Source organism: Pipra filicauda, unplaced genomic scaffold (assembly GCF_003945595.2).
Source record: "Pipra filicauda isolate LSUMZ 115617 unplaced genomic scaffold, ASM394559v2 scaffold189_size1545977_pilon, whole genome shotgun sequence".
NCBI classification, from domain to species: domain Eukaryota; kingdom Metazoa; phylum Chordata; class Aves; order Passeriformes; family Pipridae; genus Pipra; species Pipra filicauda.
In genome coordinates this window covers 1295001-1310000 of record NW_024104297.1, presented here as the reverse complement: position 1 = coordinate 1310000, position 15000 = coordinate 1295001, and the positions used below count along the sequence as shown (strand labels likewise).

The window sequence follows — 15000 nt, the reverse complement described above, 5'->3', positions numbered from 1 at the left end:
ACACCAGACATTACACTAAACAGCTGAAAATATTTTGTCAGAACAGCACAGAATGTGAGTCAATGTGAACGTCTTTTCCTTTCCTTTGCTTGTTTGGGATTTGCAGTTTGACAACACACACACAGAGACTGATGAGTTGTTTCGCTGTCAGGAAAAGCCTATAATTAAACTTTTACACTTGCCCCTCTTTCAAAGTGCTGCCTTAAAAACATAGAGCTGCTCACTATGTTTTCCAACCCTCCAGAGAAAAAGCCACACTTCTTTTAATCTGCGTTATTGCTGCCCATCTAAACCACGAAGTTGTTCTCACTGCTGCCAGAGCTATGGACCACGAAAGTGTTGCTGTCCAAAAATGCACTTAAACACGTGGCTCAGCTGCAGGGGCGTTGAGCCAAAGGGATTCACACACTGCTGAAGTCCTGACTTCATCGCTGTCCTGCCTTAGCACAGGAGTCCACAAACCAGCCTGCACTAATTTCTCCCTGGTGCCATCAATACCGATGACCTTTTATCTGTTCATCTGTAGAGGAGGCGAGCACAGGGCCACCTGTGGTCACCATGGAAACGGCGGGATTTGCTGACTATATTCTTTTCCTTGATGCATGTTAAAGACTATTGGCAAGCAGAGGGACACCTGAGCCAAGGTGAGCTGATTAGAGGGTCTTGAACTTGTTGAGATAACTCTTAAATTTTAATCAGCGCACTTTCTTCTTTGCTGCCAAAAAAAATTCAGATGACGAATAAATGTAAGTTTAGTGCATGCATAGCTGTAATTCAGCCATGGCCACAGATGTTGACAACGCTACAGGCAGCAGAAAAAAATTATTTAGTACCTTTAGTATGTCATAATAATCTGATTTTCTCGTGCTAAAATCTGGTTTGAGCTAGGTTGAAAGGTAAGAAGAGGTATCAAAAGGAAATTAATGCTTACTGATAGGTACCAAGACAAAGATGATCTCAGCAATGTAACATAAAATGTCACCAGAGACACTGGGTGAACCTGATTTGCCTTTTGCTTCTTGAGCCACTTTATCTGGAAGCCGATGGAAGCCTCTGCAATCAATTACCAGCAGTACTTTTCCAAAGGGAGCAGCGAAGGGGGAGGCTCTGCCCTGTCCCTGAGACCTGCAGCCAAGCCCACAGGCTGACATGGACGTTGCTGTGCAGGGCAGTCAGTGGGTGCAGGGGCACAAGGTCCAGGACAGTTCTGACATGCAGAAGGGGCTGTTTGACAAGCTCAGTGTGCTCTGCCAGGGGTTATTCTGCTACATAAAATAGGCCTCTTTTAGTTAGGTTTAGTGTTTCTGTACTTTCCTATGTTAAGATAGTACATAACTGGTGTGGGGTCACCTGGAGCCCAGAGGTCAGAGCTCAGGGGCTCAACAAATGAAAGGTTAGAGCTCAGGTTTTTGGCTACAAGGCATAGATACCAACAAACCAACACCAGAAACCCCCCAATTTGGGTTTTGGTCCACCTCTGATGCACCAATCCATAAGAATTCCCTACTGGACAGTGCTACAATCATAAGAAGTCAAGAAACAGGATGGTAAATAACAATGAAGGTAAACTAACCCTTTATCACTACAGAAGACAAATCTGCAATGTATTAGTCTAATAAAAACAAATATTTTGGTTGGGTGTTGCATTTTTCTAGTGAATAGTAGAACAGCAAAAATGCACTTTGCAGGTGAAGAAAATTAGTCACCTAATCAGCTGACTTTGAACAGAAAGGGAGACACAGAGGAACTGAGAAAGTGTGTGTAAAATAGGAAAAGATACAGAACACTTCACCTTTATTTTGAAGAGACATTGCTGTTTAATAATAATTAATAAAATAATAATTATTTAATAAGATAACAATATTTGTAATTATCCCTCATCGTATATAGATCTCTATAGTATGCCTGCATCATTCTTATGAATGCATCTGAACAAGATGAATAGCTCAATACTTCTCCTCAAGGTGAGGTGAGAAAGAGGTGGGTGCAAAATACCTGGGGCAGAGCTGTGGGCAGCTCCAGGTGCCTCAGCCTGAACACGTCATGCGACAGCCCCAGACAGGGCCAGGAGCACCAGTGGGGTATTTCCCGCTGTGGTCTCTCCCCCTCCAGCTCCCCAGGAAGGCTGGGCAGGCCATTGCCCCAGTAGGTGAGCACCTATGCCCTGTGTCTAAGAATGATGACATGGGAGAGGATGAAGAGAAGGAGGGGTGAGGAAGAGATGTAACACGTCCAGCCCAGAGATTAAATTTGGGGCAACCTTCAGCCCTGACCTCCTAATTCTACATCCTGTCTTTCCTTGCACCTCGTTACTCACTGGGCTGTCAAATCTGGACTCCAGCCTGCTAGATTAAGGACTGCAAGTTTATTTAAAAGGAAACAAAACAAAAACACACCAGTTTTCCTCATTACTGGCAGCCATCAGGATGGCTCACTCAGTGGGACCACACAGGGAGCAGAGGCAGTGGCATGCTGACAATTAGCTCGCCCATCAGCACGAGCTGGGAGCACCGCAGGGCTTGGATGCTGTGGAGCATTTTTCAGCACTAACAAGGAGCTGGGCTATCTTTGCTGAAGCACAGTTTTATAGTGTGTGACTCTGTCCCAAATCCTCCCAGAGTCAAGCCCTGTTCCCAGTCGCCTCCTGCCTGGGGGCTCCAGGAGAGAGGAGATGGTGCACATTGATGCATGCTAGTACCTGCTGGGCTGTACACCTGCACCCTGATGGGGGTGGTCACCCATTGCATGGTGCCTGAGGGTCCAGTCAGGGTACAAGAGGGGCCCAGCCACCTCCATGCAGTGGGTGACGCTGCCCTGAGACATGAGGGAAAGGAACCAGCCACCTCGGCTGTGGCTGAGGGTCTTGGTGTGGGATGGGTGGCCCCAGTCCAAAGAGACTGGGATAGGATTTTGTTTTCCGTCTCCTTCATTGCAAGGCTCTAATAGGCTGTTTTGCGGGTGTCTGGCTGTATTTTGCTTTCTTTTTTCCAGATTTGAGTTAATGAGTATTGCCTAGAAGAACAATTTTCTCCTGAACAAAAATGGAGAAATTCTTATGCATAAAATCCATCTCAGCCGTGACCCGTAAAGGACCTCACGCTGCTGATACTATGTCAGGTAATCAAGTTACACAATCCAACTGTACAAAAATAACACATGCAGTTAGTTTAACTCACTAAAAATGTTTAAACCTGCTAAGGGACTTAGAATGTTTAGAGTCATCTTTGAAATTAGAATGTGTAAAAAATGCCGTTTTGGCATGGAAATATTTGAATGCATTCAAAATGTTTCCAGGCTCCAGGTAGGCAGTGGTGGGACTGCATGATGAATCATTTGCAGGTACATGGACATGAAGCCATTAGCATGGAAAGGCACACATTCAGGTTTCAATGTGGAATCCTGGACATAAGTAAAAATCCCTGTTTCTTATGTGGGTTTTGGTCCCAGACAGTGCTGCTCAGGAGGCAGAAAGGTAGGTGCACATCAGCCAGTCTCTGTTCTGGTGATTAGGCTCACATGTGCCCACTCGAATAAGCTGCACCACCACAATAAGAATTCCTCACATGCCAGCTGCCAGAGATTTTAGGAATGCCCCTCTGCCTGGTTGACAGGAGAAGATGAAAGAACTGAGCAGATTCAAGGTAAGTCAAATGACTATTTGGATGCATTACTTAGACTAAGTTGCTGTATCTTATTCTGTGACTAGGTAGGCAATGTCATATCACTGAGGAGAAGAAAATATTATTTAACTATCTCTGCTTATAAGTTTAACTGCGGACAACTTCTAACCTGCACTTAGGGAGTGAAGTCCTCAAGATGTACAAACACTGAGCAAAGATTAGTGCGCACACGCACACAAACACACAAGCATTCCTTTGTATAAATATACATTAAAAAGGTGTCTCAGCACACAGCTAAACTTGTCTACAAGGACCAGGCAGATTTGGGCACCTACCTCTAGTTGATACTGAACACAAAATGTGATTCTACATATGTGTATAAAACAAAGTGTAATTTTTCCTCAGGGAAGTCTTCTGTCTTTTCCCCCTCCTGCAGTTCAAACCCAGCTCACTGACTGGCTGGGCTGCTGCTACAGTTGCTCAGGCTCTTGGGTGCCTTCAGGCTTTCATTTCAAGAGCACGTCTGGTGCCAGAGGGTTTTGGCAACAGTTATAATGTGAATGATTATTTCCATTGAGGAAACCACTGGTGATAACAGTGATGTGAGGTGTGTGTGGTGTAAACTACAGCTTGCTGAGGACATTAGACCATGGGGGTATGCAAGGACAGGCTCTAGGTGCTGCTAGGGAGGAAGATGCTCTGCAAATGAAATAATGGCATGTTAGTAGGGAAGTGAATATGCTAAACAGAGTTAACCCTCGAGCTGCTCTGTGAATAAAAATGTTTCCAGACTTGGCCTGAGCTAGGTGTTCATTCAGCTAATGAAAACATTATACCCCTCTGTCTAACCCACCTGATGTATTCACCAAGCATCACTGTGAAAGGAGACACGTGTTTTGGTCACTTCTGTTGCCAAGTTGCCTAATACTAATGTGGATATTATAAGCCCAAGAAGTATTTAAGTTGCTGTGATCTTAAATTTTATTTTCCTACCCAGCTGCCCAAGCGAGCTTACATGCTGATCAGTATCTGCTGCAGCCTGGGAATAATCTGGCCCCAGCTCCTTGGGCAGGGAAGTAAATCCTTACTGACATCAATGAACTGAAAAATTCTGAGGCCTGGCAGTGACAAAGGGAATAGTGAATGAAATCAGTATTTCCTTATATTGATCTACCTTTCCTGCTCATCTACTAATAACATTGGCTGTTCACCCTCTGTAATAAGCTGTGATAGGTGCTTACACTGGCACTAGCTTTCCAGTTCTCCCAGTATGCAGGAAATGAGGAACCGCCAAATAAAGGAACTGGCTAGAACCACATAAAATTTAATATTTTAAAGTTCCCCATTCAATTACTTGTCTGACATATTTAGATCTTGATTTTATGTCCAAAAGTTTCTCCACATGATATTTAAAGAGCCCTCAACCCAATTTACCAGACACAGGGGAATACATGGGAAGGCAATGCTCCTACAGCCTGCAGGAGAATCTCCTATTCTGGCGATTCCTCTATATGGGGAATCCAGGGAGAAACCACTGCCTTTGTCTCAGCTCTGTATTCCTTGCCATTTGAAGGACATTGGAGGTTAATCTGCTTTTTATATTTCCACCTTTACTGGTATTTCTGAAGCTTGTATTGTGTATCACTGAGGGTAGTAGTGTGTGCCCATTTTATCCCAGAAGTAAACGTTATTTGTTAAGTTACCAGGAGAAATTTGAACCATTTTAAAGATATGGGACTGCTGCTGAGGAACACCTACATACAGGATGATTCCACAGCCTGGAGAGTGTGCAGGTGGATGAAAAGTGGCACTACAAAGGTTTATAAGATCAAGAGTGCCAGGGAAATAATTATTTGGGACAAGAACTCAAGAACTCGGTGCATGTAATGCACAGTGAAACTGTGGAATTCAATGCCCCTGGACGTTGTAGATATCAAAAGTGTGCATGCCCTTAAAAACTGATTATCCAAAGTAATGAATGGGGAGGTGTGGGAAAATCTGTCAGGGACTACAAAAAGCAACCAGGATACCAGTTCTGGCTCAGGTAATTGGAACTGCTGCACAGAGAAAGCTAGGAAGGTTTGCTATGGAAGCAGCAGTATCTAGACACCCTTTTCTGGTCTCTTTCTTAAGTGTCTGCTGCTAGTGGAGAAGGAGCAATACCTTCCCTAGACAGAACATTTGCTCTGGTCACTGTACAGCTGTTCCCATGTACAGTATAGCTCAGGTTCAGTTAAAAAACCCCAATGAAATAAACCAGAAAAATACGTGTACATACCTTATTAACAGCTTCTGTGCCTGGTCTTCTGACAAGTACAGACATGTGCCTGTCCTGAGTGAGAAGCTGATGTTAAGCACACCTTGAAAGGGAGCTGCATTATGCTTTTTAGCATGAGATCCTTCCACAGGGATCCTTAATGCTCATAACGAGACAAGTTGGTGTTTGCTGAAGGAGAAACCAGGCCAACAAGTTAGAGGACATTTTCTTTGGAAGATTCTAAGTTTTAATTTCTCTCAGTTTGATATAAAATAGAAAAGAAATAGTTCTACATCAAGACTACATCTCTAGCCCTTGCAGACCCTGTCCTCCCTTTCCAGCTCAGTAGCTGCAGTGCCTTGGCCACAGGCCCCTGTTCTGGTCTGGTGGAACTGCTCAGCTTGAAATGATGATGTTCTAAATACTCTCAAGAAAAATAAATGTACCCTGATTCTCAGACCCCAGAGGTTACTGGGTGAGTTCATTTATAGGAATCTTACTTAAATTATACTAATTTTTAAGAGTTTTTGCAAACTGGTCACAGATATGCAAATTTTATGAATAGAAGTCCATTAAACACAACAGAGCCCAGCCAGCCAAAACAAGAGGTCACTACATAAAACCTACACCCCCATGCTCATATTTTACCTTTTTGCAGTTTCCTGGTGTAGTAGGAGGGTCCTATGAGAAAGTGAGAATGTTGCTTCCTTCCTTGTCATACACAGGGTAAGATCATGGTCACTAAATGTTAATAAGAAATAAAGTATTTCATCTAGAGTACTTTCTCATGGTGCTGAGGTCTGGATTTGAGTTAGAGAAGGACAGAAAGGCTAAAGACATCAAACCTGAGGCAGAATGGGAGATTGCAAAGAGTGTAGGTGTTTGCCAAGAACAGAGCTTGCAAAGACAGACTAAACCAAAGAGATGCATTTGAGATAATTCACAGGGATAGGGCTCCCAAGAAAAATATACACATTAGTGAAAGCTGAGATTTAGGTGAATCTGAGGAAACCGCTTTCAATATATCACAGTTGCCATTCCAGTAGTTCATTGGGCTTTTCCCCCATAGTAGTTTCCCGTGTTTATTTTGGCACTTGTGGGGAAAATGTCAATGAGAGAACTACTGTTAGTGTGCCCTGCTGTGTGACGTTGAGTTATTCCAGTACCACGGCAGCTATTTTCCAACAGATTAACGTTCAGATTCTGGGGGAGTTCATTCAGTTCATATAAATCTGCATAGAAATTTTATTAACTTATAACTTTTTTTATTTGGTGGGCCACCTACAAAGTGAAAACAGATTGCTTACGTATCTGAAAGATAGGAGAAAAAAATTTGTAAAGCCGATAAAAATACGTGTTTTTCTGAAAAGCTGAAAGTGCTAATCTCTGAAACAGTAGCACTTGAAAAAAAAACCCAAACAACAAACAAAACCAAAAACAGACAGACATGCAAGACCCTACAACTTCCTTGTCTACTTACTGGATCATTTTTTTCCATTTTTGTTTGCACTGAGAGAAAAATGCCATCAAAAAAAAAAAAAAAAAAGATGGGTGCAAAACTAAGGCATAAGGTTGGCACTCAGGAGATCTGGTTTCAGTTCCTGGCTCTGTCAAACATTTCCTATGTGACCTTGTAAATGTCACTTTTGAGCATGTAAAACCATCTGGCCTGATCTAGTGAAACATGTATTTAATTTTAAGATGCAAGTAGTCCCACTTACATCTCACGCGCTTAAATTTAAAGACATGTTTACATGCTTTGCTGGTTGGGAGCCACCATGCTCAGCCACTTCCAGGGAGAAGCATTCCCCCTCTGCCTCCAGCATCCCAGCTGCAGAGCGAGGGTAAGGAATAGTTGGTCCCTCTGACTCCAGGTTCTCTGAAGCAAAGGCAGTGACTCCCCTTGCACGTGCAGCAGCAGCACAGGGAGGTTTCCATTCTGAGTGCAGGCGTAATGCCTGTAACTAGTACGGATAAAAGCTGCAAATTCAGATGCCTTCGTTGTAAATAAAAATCTGCATTTAGGCACTGAAATACTGGCCTGGTTTTTCAGAGTTGCTGAGCAACCAACACCCTCATCAAGTTAAGAACCCACAAATGCTTTGTGGTTCAGAAAATTAGGTCACTTATTTGGAGGCTAAAAATAGATTTTGAACCCCAATTTCAAGACTCGAAACTTTGCCTTTACGTCTTTAATGTACTCTGATAAAGTATCCTGTCCCTTGCCATTATATCTAGCCACAGACTCAAACATTATATAAAATTCAAATTCAGAAGTAAAAATACCCTCATTTAACCACTTCAGTGTTTGCTAAAAGTAATTAAAAAGAGAGTTCCACTGAGACATTTTAAATAATGTATATAATATACATATGCGTATACATGTGTTTTTAATGTACATAGTATATACAATGTTATTTTATGGCATAGCAGATGTTTCTTAATTCCCTGACACCATGCACTGGAGTAAGATCATGCCAGCCTATTTTATTATGAATAATGTGCTTGCTCCGTCATTAAGTGGGTTATTAAAGACATAAACAAAGTTTTATGCCCTGCTTTTCAACAGCTGTTGGTGGTCTACAAAGTGATAATCCTCCTTTCAGCAAATATTCTTAGGCTAAAAACTAAAACAAATAGATTTCATAGGCAATCAGTTGACTCATGAGTGGGCAGATGGTAACTCTGTGACATCTCCAGTGCCACAGAAACATTACTTCTAAGAAAAGCTCTTAGATCGAAGGCTGGGAGTGAGATGGCTGCTCCATACATCATTTCTTCCTCCAACCACACAGTAACTCCTATACTAAGCAAACAAGCCTGATTGGCATTTATTTCAGCAGCAACAGCAGGGGAGGAAAAATTTAAAAGCAAACGCTTATTTAAAATAAACAAATAAACATATCACCAAAAAAAAAAAAAAAAAGTCCAGTACATGTGACAGACAATAGCTGGTTTTCCCCTTCCTAATGAATTATGTGGCAAAGACACAGTTGCAAATCCTGTAACCTTAGCTTTGAAGAAAATTATCTGAGTAGGTTGGATAACTTCAAACAAAAGGGTAGAGGGGACAGCAAAGGTTAGGTGGCCATGTTCCGCCACGGGCGCGATGGCTATTAATTTAAACGGAAGTGACCCCTACATGACAAAGCTCCAAAGGTGTACAGGGAAGAGGTTTTATTCTTATAAATAGGACTGATGCCAGGTCAACCAGCCCCCCTTGCTTTGGACTTCCTAAAGAAAACAGCTTCAGACAGCTGAGCAGAAGAGTTATGGAGAGTGCTGAGATAGGAAATATCTACAGTTCCTGATATATTATGATTGGCCCCGGGAATGAGGAAGCTGAGAGCTGAAGGTAGTCCTAAAGGGTGCTAAACTGTACAGCACTAATGTACACAACAACATCCTCATACAAGCAGATGTTTAAAAAAAAATGGAGGGGGGGAGGATGGAAATTGTATTTAGACTGCGTTGCACTCACCCTAGGGAGGAAAACTAAAAAAAGGGAGAATGTGGAACCAATTTTCAAGCTTGAGCAACTGAAAGTCTATTAAATGATTCTGTCATCAACACGAGATGAGAAAAAAATGTAATAATTTATACAACAAATTGGGTAATTGTAGCTGCACGGACAAATGATATTTCTTCCCTGATAACTGAATAAACATTGTTACAAGAGGGAGGTTATAAGGAAATAGCCACTTTAGTGAACTACAAGTACCAGGTCTCCTGCTTCTGTTCATATCAAAAGAAAGGCATTAAGGACTGAAGGGCATATATGCTCTTGATCACAAACATTTTGATTTAGTTTTTACAGAAGCGCATTTGACTTGCTAAAGATGGGCTCAGCTTCACATAACTAGAAGTAATCTCAGTCTGATTACTGCATCATGCCAAACTGAAATAATTTTTTTTTTAAGAGACAGCAATGTAAACTGCAGGAATTATAGGAATAATATGGAAACCATACAATTAACTTGTTTATCGACTCCACTGTTTTTTTAATTATAAGCTGCATAGAAAGTAACAAAACAAACAGCATGAACTTGTAGTAGATACAACCAGAAAATAAGTAGTGGGAACACGGAGGAAGCAACACCAAGCTGGGGGAATGAGGGGTGTAAGGCAATAGCTTCTGGATCACCAGGTTACTTAATACTTGGCATAATGCAGCAGTCAGCCAGGGTCAGTGGAAGGACCGAGAGAGCAAACCCAAAACACACTGAAAACCCAGTGGACAGAGCACACATGGGAATGCACAGACAGAATGCTTAAATTCCTAAGTTTCGGGACCTTCAGGTTTTTATTTTCTTTTCTGTCACAGACTTCCTGTGGGATGCTGGGCAAGTCACTTAATGGCTTTTACGCCTTTGTATTGTTCTGCTCAAGATTATACTGGATTTTGCCTGTGGAGACAAGGCCCTTATTGCCAGAAACCTTTCTAGAAGGGTCACTGCTGGAGTAAAATTTCTTTAAAAACTTACTTAACCTAGGAATTTGCAGCATGCAATACTGACCTCAAAACTCATTACTCTTCAAATTAGGACAACACCGCACAGATTTACTTGTCAGGGCTCTTCTAAAGCACAAGCTCAATTGAGAACTCACGTTCCTTGGGGAAAAAAGAAAAATTCAGTTCCCTGGCCAGGGGATGAATCTCCCATGCAATGATGCACTGCCCATATGTGAGGGAGAAGGGTGTAAAACAAACCTGAGTTAAAGGTTCAGTTGCGTGAGGTGTTAAACCACTCTGCCGTCAACAGGACCACGTGTATGCTCACAGACCAGCATGTGCCAAAGGCTGTGCCTGTGAAGAGCTCAGCTCCCTGTGATCAAGGTTGGCTTTGAGAGGCTGAAATGAGAGGACATAGAAAGTGAAAAGGATTTTTGCTAGGATCAACTGTCTATCTTTTCATGTATGCTTCCATCTATTTGAATACACGCATGTGTGCAAACAGAGCCAGTTCCTGTTCCTGCCGTGTCTGAAGTGAGAAATAATAAAAATATATTTACATGGCTTCAACATTAGGCTATTAAAAAGCTATGGTTGGTATAACAGAGGGGAAAAAAATTACAAAGAATGATTTGCATAGCAAACACATTTCACAGTTGTTTTGGACAAATGCCCTTGGTAAATATGTTTAAAGTCGTGTACAACAAGAATATTTTATCACAAGTAACCATGTTTTAATAAACACTTAGTCTTTTTGTATTTCATTCTTTCTCATCATAATAATAGAAATATAACACCATATATCACTGTAAAACACATTTCCACATAAATGCTGATAAGCACAAAATATTTTTCATCATTTACATTTTAACTGTAATAATATATGGCAGGATTAAAGCTGCATCCATCATGTGTCTAACTAACCTTGCTGTAATGAATTTTTAAATGTAATGGTTTCTGTCACAAAGTAAAATCATACATAATATCTTTTGACACAGTATGCTGGTATATGCAAGGTTTTAAAATGTAAATGCAGCTTCATTTTTAATTAGATTTATAAACTCAAATCACTGTTTTCTTTACCATAAACCAAGGGGGAAGGAAAAAGTGTGGGTCTGTGTCAAGGCTGCAAGTTTTTTCAAGTCCCTTGCTCACAGGAAACATGCACATCCAATGTGTAGAAAAGCAAGTCACACTAGAAACAAAGGATTATCAAAATCATAGGGAACTAAAGCTCTTTAGGCTGCCTGAAGGGCCTCCTCTGGTAGCCCGGGTGCACACTCAGTGGCAGGGCTGGGGCTGGGGCTCTGCCCAGCTGCAGGGGAGAGCGACTGGAGGACAGGCATGTACCCCTAAAGCCCCCTTTCCTGGCCCTGCTGGAAATAACAAATAATCCATCTCACAAGAGGAGAATCATTAAAAATAATTTGCAGGAGCTTTCTGTTCTGCGAGGCCTTTTTTTGATACAATATTTCCTTCAGTGATTATCACTGTGGACATGTTCCTGCCATATGGATGGGAGCCGGGCGAGGAGGCGGCTCAATACCTGAGTGGTTAATTAAGAGCTGTTGCTGGGCCACAAGAAGCAGGTTTGAAATCCCTCTTCACTCACCGACAATGAGTAGCTTTTTTAGCAGCAGAAGTCACTGGGGACAGCCAGAAGCGCAGGGTAATTATTTGAGATAACACAGAGCTGAAGAGCGGGCGCGTGTGTGCGCGGGTGCACGCGGGGGTGCGCGGCGGCGGGGGTGCACCTCGAAAGGAGGGCAACAGCACAGAAAAGTCTATAATAAAAAGGTCAACATCTCCTATTTTTCTGTACAGTGTCGGCAGTCTGTAATGCCTTTTCAGAGTGAATGACAACGGATTCTATCTTTTTCTTCCTTTATTTTTTTTTTTTCTTTTTAAAATGAATCTAATTCTGTATTCCAGCTTTGCAATGGTGAGCGCGGGTCCTGGAGGCCAATCCGGATGAGCTGTTCTCACTTTATCAGTGCAGATGCTGAAATGACTTTGATTGCGTTGTTGCAAAATAGGAGTAATTTCAACATTAACTTATGTAACCCTGTGCTCTCAAGAACAAAGAAAAAGCAGTCAACTGAAAGCCATGAATGAAATGAGGAAAGTCCATAACTTCTTAGAAATTTAGGGCTAAATTCTGAGCAGGGGAAATCTGCATATTGCAGAGTATTTTGGCTGTAAATGAGCAACTCATCCAAACCAGCTGCAGATCTGGTCTTTGGCCACAACATTGCTTGTGGGTAGGGGGCTCTAGGTTATTATTTATGCCATTTAAAACATAAATCGAGGCTCAAAGGGGTAACGATTTCAGGAATGTTCTTGGTGCAGTGCATCCTATTCACTGTTTTTCTTGAAAACATAAAGAATGCAAACTTTAAAAGGCTATATTTTTCTTAAGTACTTCATGTCCAAAATATTTACGAAGTTAAGTTGCCATTTGATTCCAACACTGTCCAATATTTTGTACAGACTGTAGGACCTGGTGAAAACTGAAGACAAGCTGTGTAGTAATCCACTGCAGTACTACATTTCTTTTCTCAGATCTGAAGAAGAGAATATGAACATCCCCTTCCTCAGTCATCACAGCTCAGTCCATCTACATTGTGGGTTCAAAATAGTATTTCCCCCTCTCTTTGTTTGGTTTTTTTTAAGTAAACCTTTCTAGTTTATTACAGAGCAAATGATGAAACCTCTGTCATGCGTTTTTTTGGCATTTCCAGAAAATCCCACATGTGATCTCTAACTTAGAAGGCTTAAATCTCCATCCAAATATGAGCTCTGTGAAGCTCACATGAGCACTTAGCTTTGTGCTGTGGGGTAAAAATAAATTAAAGAAAGTGAAAAGATCCACAAACCTCCTCTCCACACAGACTTTTTCATGTCTTCTCAAATTCTGGGAGATATTTTGCCTGAGCGAGCAGAGATTTGAATGAACACTGCAGGCTCCTCAAGCACACCAAAGGTTTTGCAGCTAGTAGGTGTGGGCTGAACCCCCCAAATCTTCCTGTTTGTGGTGTGGGGACCAAGCTGTACCTGTTCTCTTTTTTATAAAGGCAGATCTTGCAAACCTTTGATGTTTCTAGAGTGCAAACAATACTGCTCCAGCAGTAGCACTTTTGCCAGTATAACTGTCTCAGCTTTGTTTAGAAACTGCCCAATATGTTAATTATCTTCTTTACCTCTGTGGCATTATACTGTCAAACTGTACAACAGTCTTTAGAAAATAAAAGCTAACACCCTAAGCTGCTGTACCCGGCTCCCATAATATCTATTCACTGACAATGCCTGAGCTGTCAGATCAGAAGAAGCTTCATTCGAATAAAGGTGGGCAGATGTGTGATAATGAGACAGAAGCATACAGATGCTAATATAACTGTTCAGCAGAGCAGGCTCGTCTTCGTTAGGCAGACCCAGGTAGCAGCTGCAGACTGTCAGACGCTGGAATGCTGCTTTCTCTTGATTCTCATTTAAGATCAGCTTCGTTCGCTGTCTGTCAGTGAACTTTTCCCTCACAGGAGCCTGGACCCCTAGGTGATCAGTCACATTTCGACATAACTAGATGTCAAAAGAAGTTTAAGTTGTATGACGAACTGTGATGCATTCCCTGTGCTGGCTGGCAGTCTCAGCCCTCCAAGGCGTCTTGCTAATGATCCACCTGGAAACTCTAGAGTATTTCCTGTATTTTGTTTTCTTATTAAAATACTGGCTAAGCCTTTGTCAATATCCATGTCAGCAACTGTAAGCTCAAGACAATATTATCACAAGCATAATTTGATTTAAAAATGGAACGGTGGACCTGTGCTGACCAAGCAGCCGGAGACGCGCATGGAGCGAGCAGGAAGCTAGCTTTGCGTTGCTGTAATTTATCCTCCTCAATTAAAACAAACTATTTCTGATCTTCCAGGGGGCAGAGGCAAGGGTGTCATGAGGCAGGTGAAATAAATTTGACTAAGTTTTCTTGTGAAATATGTCTGCAGCCAGACATCTCGCTCAGCTGATGAACACAACCAGGAATAGGATAATGGAGAGAGCCTCCATAGGTGAGCAAACAATTCAAATACACAGGAGCTCGGAAACACAAATAACCTGAGATTGTCATTTCACATGCTGCTGAAACCTTTGAACTGGGAGTCTGAACTTCGTCAGCCTTTCATCTGTTGCTATGAGCTGTTTACCCACTCACACTCCCCGTTTCAGAGAGGAGACAGACTGAGGCTATTTTACATAAAATACATATGTGCGCACACAATGCAGCAAGCCTTCTCCCACAATATTTGTGTGACAAGACTTAATATTATTTGGTGCTTAATCATGTCAAGCCAGTTTTTACTGTCAATCTTGACTCCCTTCTTCACTTCTTACCATTTGAATTGCAACATTTCAATTCATCTTAAGATAGAAAACTTAACATGGCCAGGTACAATTAACAGTTTCTTACGCTCTTAAAATTATGAATTAAAAGATCATCAGGGAAGATATTCAAAGATTTGTAAAGTTCTTCCTCTTCTTGTTTGGGGTGGCAGAATTTCAAAATGTATATCAGCCTGGAATTTGCATCATAGTTTTCACCCAACAACTATTAATATATTAGCAGAATTGATCAAAAGTCTAAGGCAACTTGCTACCTGATGGATAAAAGAAAATATCAG

At 41.7% G+C, this 15000-nt stretch overlaps 1 long non-coding RNA gene across 1 annotated transcript in view; it reads right to left on the bottom strand.

Moving 5' to 3' along the window:
* Positions 1-12072, bottom strand: part of LOC120323045 — a 21963-nt gene extending 9891 nt beyond the window's left edge. The window contains exons 1-5 of the long non-coding RNA XR_005563124.1: positions 11943-12072; positions 10589-10729; positions 10395-10489; positions 6526-6618; positions 5899-6066 (exon numbers count right to left, since the gene is read on the bottom strand). This is a non-coding gene — a long non-coding RNA (uncharacterized LOC120323045). The remainder of the gene's footprint in view (positions 1-5898; positions 6067-6525; positions 6619-10394; positions 10490-10588; positions 10730-11942) is intronic.
* Positions 12073-15000: the final 2928 nt, after the last annotated feature.